This window comes from Chrysochloris asiatica, unplaced genomic scaffold, assembly GCF_000296735.1.
Source record: "Chrysochloris asiatica unplaced genomic scaffold, ChrAsi1.0 scaffold00043, whole genome shotgun sequence".
Classification (NCBI taxonomy): Eukaryota; Metazoa; Chordata; class Mammalia; order Afrosoricida; family Chrysochloridae; genus Chrysochloris; species Chrysochloris asiatica.
Genome location: NW_006408561.1, coordinates 1,838,548 through 1,846,273, shown reverse-complemented (window position 1 = coordinate 1,846,273; position 7,726 = coordinate 1,838,548). Strand labels below are relative to the sequence as shown.

General features: G+C 39.9%; 1 pseudogene; it reads left to right on the top strand.

The window, feature by feature from the left end:
- Positions 1–507: 507 nt before the first annotated feature.
- The window catches only part of LOC102821268, an 89,450-nt pseudogene continuing 82,231 nt past the window's right edge, over positions 508–7,726 (top strand).

Sequence of the window (7,726 nt, the reverse complement as noted above, 5' to 3'; positions counted from 1 at the left end):
AGTAAATGAAATATATGTACAAAAACACATTTTTAAGAAGACATGAAGGGAAATGTGCACATTAAATAAGTTGAATTGGTTGTCTCTAAATAAGAGGGGAAAAGTAGGAATAGGAAATTAATTGACAAATAGGTGATTAATACTTAAGTAACAATTAAATTGAATTAAACAATCATAGGCATCTAGAATTTTTTTTTAATCTCTGGACGGAAGGATGGAACGGAATGTTAGGGGAAGCAAGACAGAAGGCCAGCAGTGAGCATTCCTGAGAAAGAGTCCTGCAGGCTACCACTCCCACCCTACAACCTAGGCAGAGCCTCTAAGGGAAGACTGTGGGAGGGGAAGGAAATACAAGGTAGGAAAGGCAGCATCCTTCCCAGATGCAACTTGGAAAGGGGAAAGTCTTTATAGAGCAGCCGCCCTGCTTTGCAGAACTGATGAGCAGGTGCATAGAAATTTCTGCAGAGTTAAACACAGAACCTAAGGAGCAGGAGGCCTTTTCCCCACATGACCAAGAGCCAGGAAGACATAGCACCAAAAGCTAGCAGACCTCCTTGTGGTAAGAACAAAGCGGACACTGTACCAAATGCCAGAGGAGGAGATTACCAGAGGTCAGATGAGAGCCTAGTCAACTCAGCAAATGCCAGTGTAGACAAGCAGGTATGTAATCTTGCTGGTGACTATGCTGGTCTACCAATAAGGGGAAGTGGGGGGAAAACAGCAATGAAGCTGTGGGCTAAGTCCGACCACGTTCAATAGACACCTATAAACCTGGATTGAGACCTGGTTGGCCAGCAGTATAGCAAGACCTGGGGACTCCTGAGCCCATGGACAGGGACATAGCCACAGAGGACTAGAGCAGAAAGTGAAGCATCCAGCTGATATGAAGTGAGGGGAGATGCACAAGAATGCCCATACTTGCAGATAGTATCCATTTGACCTAGCTTCAATGGCTGGATGATCAGAACTCTACTAGAGGAAGAAAGAAGAGGAAAAAAAGTATAATCTGCTACAATTTAATGAACTTGACCTATATTTATGGATGTAGTAGCTTAAAAGAGGGAACACATCTTTACAGCAAGGATCATTCCCACACCCTCTGTACACAGGGTTGACAGAGATGGGCAACTTAGACATTTACTACCCAAAATGAAGGGGCTACGAAGGCATGAAGTGACTGGCTTACAAGTTTTCAAGAGAGAGTCTAGTTTCAGAGGGTGCATGGGGGAAGTAGAATCTCCACTGAGTGGTTTCCAGTCTGTCTAGACAGGGCTGATGAAAGAGATGAGGATAACACTCTTGTGGTTCAGTAGTAAATAATTGCTATCAAGACTGATTGTGAATGTTACAAATGTAAAGGTAGATGTTTGTAACAAAAGGAGAGGAGTAGTTGATCTTACAGTCCAGGAGCAGAGGACCTTGGGACCCTCAAGGGAGAAGAGCAGAGTGTGGGACCCTATCCAGAGAAGTAGTGACACCAGAAATGGAGGCAGAGATGATGTCATGGAGAGAGGGAGCAGCTGAGGACTCTGGACTCAAGGAGGGAGAGGGACTGTGTGCTGATGGCTGGTGAGCAGGCTTGCAGAGTATGCCCTTTGGTTGTTTGAATGGTTATATATTCCTGAGTGCTCCGGTATGCACCCAATAAAAAACAGAGGGAATGGAAGCAAACGCTGTTGAATGATGATTCATGGAGGGGGTTGTATTCATTGAAATGAAATGAAATACAATAGGATGAATGTAAAGCTGATGTTCTCCCACATTAACTATCACTCAATTCACAATAAAAACTTTTTTTAAAAAAATGCCAGTGTAGAGATATAATGCTGTTTGGGGACCACATGGGAAAATGAACTGCTCAGAAAATGCCAGCCTGGCCAAGTAAGATTTGTAAGCCTGATGCTTTGTTACATGCTCCTCTCTGTTTTTAAGTGTCATGGAGTCCGTTCTGATTTATGGCAACCCTGTATAGGATTTCCAAGTCTGTAAAAAATCTTGAGGGAGCAGAAATCCTCATCTTTTTCCTATGAAGCTGATGGTCTGACCTTGTGGTTCATAGTCTAGTGCTTATCCAACAGAGCTACTGCACTCCCCCTACACACTCTCTGCTGTTTTTGCTAAGTGCCATTGAGTCATTCCCAACTCATTGCAACCTTGTGTAAGATTTCCTAAGAGCAGCTGGTGAGTTTGAACCACTGACCTTGAGGATCAAACCAACCTTGTGGTCTAGTGTTTATCCAGCAGCACCACACCAGGACTTCTGTTGTTGTTGCTAAGTGCCATCAAGTCAGTTTCGACTCATTACAACCTTGTATAGGGTTTCCGAGGAGCAGCTGGTAAGTTTGACCTGTTGACCTTGCGATTTAACACATTAACCCACAGTGCCACACCAAGACTCCCCAGGACTCCTAAAGGTCCTGAATTTGCAAAGCCTCTAGAAATTCAGAAGCAATCTCTATGAGAAAGACATTGAACAAAACTTTGAATTGATTGAGAAAATAAAAGAAATAAATGTATCCTGGAATGACTGAGATTCCCCCAATGTAACTGAGTTGGTGTATTCTGAAAATTCACTCCCTAAAAAATAATAACCACAATTCTTGTCACATATAAATGACAAGAGCCAACTTCTGCATGTGAGACATCTTTGGAGGCTATCACAAATGCACAAAGAACAAACCAATCTGTGTTGGATGAAGTACAGCCAGAACGGTCCTTGGAAACCAGGATAGCCAAATTTCGTCTCTCATGCTTTGGACATATTATCAGGAGGGAGCAGCCCCTGGAAAAGGATATCATGTTTGGTAGAAAAAACCCACTGAGATGTATTGGCACAATGGCAGTAGCAATGGGCTCTGACGTAGCATTGTGAGGTTGGCATGGGACCGGACAGGGTTTCATTCTGTTGTGCATAGGGTCACTAAGAGTCAGTACTGACTTGATGACACCTAACAAGAACAATCATAAGTGATATTTTTATGTCAGTTCTGAGAACCCTAAAGACTGGTGAGCTCATGGTACAATGAGAGAGAGGAGATGTGCAGGCTAGTGGAAAAGGTTCGTAGTTTGTAGTTATCAAACTTGTATTGGATCTGGGTTCTTACTCAGTGACATTGGGCAAGTCCCTTAAACTCTTCCTGCCTTTATTTCTTCATTTAGAGCATGGGATTAATGAAAATAACACCTATTTCACAGGACTTCTATGAAGACAAAGTGAGAGGATGCATATAAAAGTGCTTTTGTAACCTATAAAAAGCACATAACGGTTAGTCAGTATAATTTTTATCATTGTCCATGAATATTAAGAAGCCCTTATAGAAAGCATTTGTACAGATTGTGAGGGTTAATATATTCATAGGAAAGCACTTATGCACTGGAAGAATCTAGCTTATCTACTCTGTTTTGGTCTCCTTGGAAGAATAATTCTATCCAAAATCAATTTTTAACTGGATGAACAAAATGAATGCTCAGTGACTAAAATAAATTAAGGATAAGATTAAAATTTTAAGCCTAGCTTTAGAATCATGGAGTTACAGATATTGTTTTCTTTATGATCAAGAGCTTTTGCCAGCTTTTAAAATAGTGAAATATTTACTCTATCAAAATCTTTCCAGAATATTAAAAGCAATCACCCAAAATGATAGGAAATTTATAAAAACCTTCTTGCTGAGATTCTTAATAACATGTATGAATAACGTTTCACATTTGATCAAACTTAAAGAATATTGTGATGGCAAAGTGAGCTGAAGATAATTTCTTCTCATTTCATTCTATATTATCTAAGCATCATAGAGGTGGAGGTGCAGTGGATTTTAAAGGAAAGAAATTCAATCACAATTTGATGGAGAGATGAGTCATTAAACTTTTTGATAGAATGAAATTGCTATTTTTATTTTTAAATTTGTAAAGTGGACAGAACATGACTGCAACATACCTGCAAAATTACCAGGAAGAAATGTTCAATACAGAAGTAGAAATGGGGTTCTCAGTTGCCTAGTAGGGACTTGGTGTCATCAGCATATGGATATTTCTTGACCTCATGAGATGGATGAGAAATCCAGTGGCATCTTTGAAGGAGCTTTTTGTAATTAGTAGATATGAATTCTTTGCACCTAATGCAATATAGTTCTTTATCTCTACTGTCATGTGCCCTACAAAAAATTTTTTAATTATTTATTTATATATCTCCTCTTCCCCAAGTTTGATTAAGAAAATCTGCACAGCAAAAGTCCCTTTTCTCTTGTCCCTGTGCCTGAATAAATGTCAGATATTTCCATATAAATATACTCTTCTAAATTGTATTATGTTGTTGTTGTTAAATGCCGTCGAGCTGGTTCTGACCCACAGCGACCCTGTATAGGAGCAGCTGGTAAGCTTCAACTGCTGACCTTGCAGTTCAAATGGCTTTACAGTCTGGTGCATTAACCCACAGCACACCAGGACTCCAAGTTGTATTATAGATGTTTGCAAAATACACCTGAAATTGCCCATAATAGCTTTAAGTATTCCCTGACAATCTTGCTTAAAAGTTTTTTTTTCTTATTCAACTTTTTATAGTTCAAGTAGATGTGGAAGCCCTTGGACACCAGTGTCATTGAAGTATTTTCCACAGTAGCCAATAGGTAGAAACAATCAAGATATTCATAACAGATTTAAAAAACTGAACAAAATATAATATAAATATAGATATATGGAGCCCTACTGGTACCATGGGTTAACTGTAAGGATAATATTTCAAACCTACCAGTCTTTCTGCAGGAGAAAATGAGGTTGTTTGCTTTCATAAAAATTTACAGTGAAACAAGTATAAATGGCTATAATTTGATAAACTTGACCTATACTTACGGATGTAGTAACTCAAAATACCAACTGAGAGGGAAGGAAACTTCACATTAAGTATCAATCCTATCCCCTCTGTATACAGGGTAGATAGGAATGGGCAACTTAGATAGTGACTATCTAAAATGAGGGGACAATAAAGTATGAAGTGGTTGGCTTACAAGTTTTCAAGAGAGAGTTTAGTTTCAGAGTGCAGAGGAAGGTAGAGTCCCCACCTAATAGTTTTCATCTTGTCTAGCTGGGTCTGGTGAAATGAGATAGGGATAAGATTCTTATGGTTCAATAGTGAATAATTGTTAAAATTAATTGCAATTATGACAACTGTAAAGGTAGAAGTTTTGCAACATAAATGGGCAAGTAGTTAATCTTACATTACAGGAACAGAGGACCCTAGGACATCAAGGGAGTACAGCGTGAGCGGAATGCGGGACCCTATTCAGAGAAGCAGTGGCACCAGAGATGGAAGCAGACATGATGACATGGAGAGAGAGAGCAGCTGAGAACTTTGGACTCATGAAAAGAGAGAGACTGAGTGCTGGTGGCCAGGAGGCAGGCTTGCAGAATGTGCCCTTTGGTTGTTTAAATGATTATATATTACTGAATGTTTTTGTGTACATCCCCCTCCCTCAAAAAACAAAACAAAACAAAACAAACAAAAACAACAGAGGGACTAGAAGCAAATACTATTGAATGATGATGCACAGAGGAGATTGTAATCATTGCAATGAAATTATGGTATAAAACCAATGTTCTCCCATGTAACTATCACTCAATTCACAATAAAAAAAAATTTTTTTAATTTTTTTTTACAGTGGCAGAAATCTAAAAGACCCATTTTACTCTATCCTATAGTGTCTTTGAGTCAGAATTAACTTGATGTCAGTGAGAGGGAGGGGAGAAAGGAGAGTTAATGTTTAGGAAGCGTCAAGTATACATTCATGATGGTAGAATAATTTGGAAAAGGATCATGCAAATGGGTGCATAACTTAAAAAATGTAATCAATGTTACTGAATTGCATATGTAAAAACCATTGGGATGGCATATGTTTTATGTACATTCTCAGCACAATGTCTTTGAAAAGTGGAAGTCCATATAGCCCTCTTGAGGGAATTTTCATGACCCACAGGTACAAAACAACTCTTGGAAGCTCAGAAGGAAACCTCTCCACCAGGGATTCTTCCTTCTGGCAAGACTTTCTTTATATTCATTCCATCGCTAAAGAATTTCACTTTATTAAAGACGAAATTATAAGCACATAACAAATACTTATATGAAGAATGAACCACTTACAAGATGGTTAATCCTCTCCTATTTCCTTCCACAAGTTCACTACTTGGCACATAGTTGACCCTCAATTGAAGAACAGATTTGATACATTAAACACTAAAGACTGAAGACTAGAAGAGTTGTGGGATGACATAAAGAACATTATACATGAAGAAAGCAAAAAGTCATTAAGAAGACAAGAAAGAAGGAAAGGTCAAAATGGATGTCAGAAGAGACACTGAAACTTGCTCTCCAGCAGAGAGATGCTAAAGCAAATGGAAGAAATTAGGTCCAAGAGCTAAACAGAAAATTTCAAAAGTCAGCTCGAGAAGATAAAGCCAAATATTACAACAAATTTGTAAAGATCTGGATTCAGAAAACCAAATGGGAAGAACACACTTAGCATTTCTGAAGCTGGGGGCACTAAAGAAAAAACTCAAGCCTTCTGGTTTCCGGGTGGGAAAGCAGAGACAGACAGTGAAAATTTCTCTGCCAAAACTACCCCCAAAAAAGCAGAGAGAGAGTGGTCCACAGAAAAACTACGGAGCTTTGGACCTTGTTTAAGGTTCTAGGATCCAGTCTCCCATGCCCAAAATCTGCCTGTAGAAGCAAAATACAGTGATTTTTGGATTGATCCAGCCGCAGCAGTCGGCAGCCAGGAAGTCCTCAGGATGGAGGGTGGGGCCACAGCCAAGCAGAGGCAGTGACCCAGAGCTAGAAGCCGCTGAGTGGCACATCTGAAGGGAGAGGTGTGACTGATTTTTCATCTTTCATTTTTCACATATCTCTCCTCTTCAACCTGAACGCGTCCTCACTATACAGCCCAGATGCCTTCAGGCAGGTGGAGCACACCTCCAAAAGGGTCCAGCATTGCACCCACAGTTCTCCAATGGCACAGAGATAAAACCCGCAGCCAGCTTCTTATGACGTTTTGACCCTGAGAACCAGCCCCATAGTTTACCTATGCGGGACACTTTGCAAAGCAAAGGCCAGTGGACAGTGTCAATCACAATTTTATTTTTGTTTTTGATTGGTGGTTTCTGTCTCTGCTTTTATAGTATGTCTGTCTTTGGTCCTTTTGGCCTCACTCTTGTCCCAGGGGTGCAAGCTTTCTCCCCCTACCTTACTCAACAGGAGACAGCAACTGTGCCCATATAACCAAGCTACAAGCATACCCCATGGTACCCCACCATCTGGACAAGAGCCAAAATCAGATGCTAGGCATTACACGTGAAAAGGGAAGCCTGTTTCCAGATCATATACACCAGGAGAACATTTACTTGAAACATTTACTGATGAAGATAAAAGAGCACAGCTTTGGTATGGATTGCATCTCAATATAAAGAAAACAAAACTCCTCACCACTGGACCAATAAACAACATTCTTATCAACAAAGAAAAGATAGAAGTTGTCAAGGACTTCATTCTTCTTGGATCAACTATCAACATTCACGGAAGCAGCAGTCAAGAGATCAGATGACGTATTGTATTAGGCAAATCTGCTGCACAGGAACTTTTTTTAAAGTGTTGAAAAGCAAAGATGTCAGCTTGAGGACTAAGGTATGCCTGAACCAAGCCATGGTATTTCCAATAACCTCATATGGATGTGAAAGCTGGACA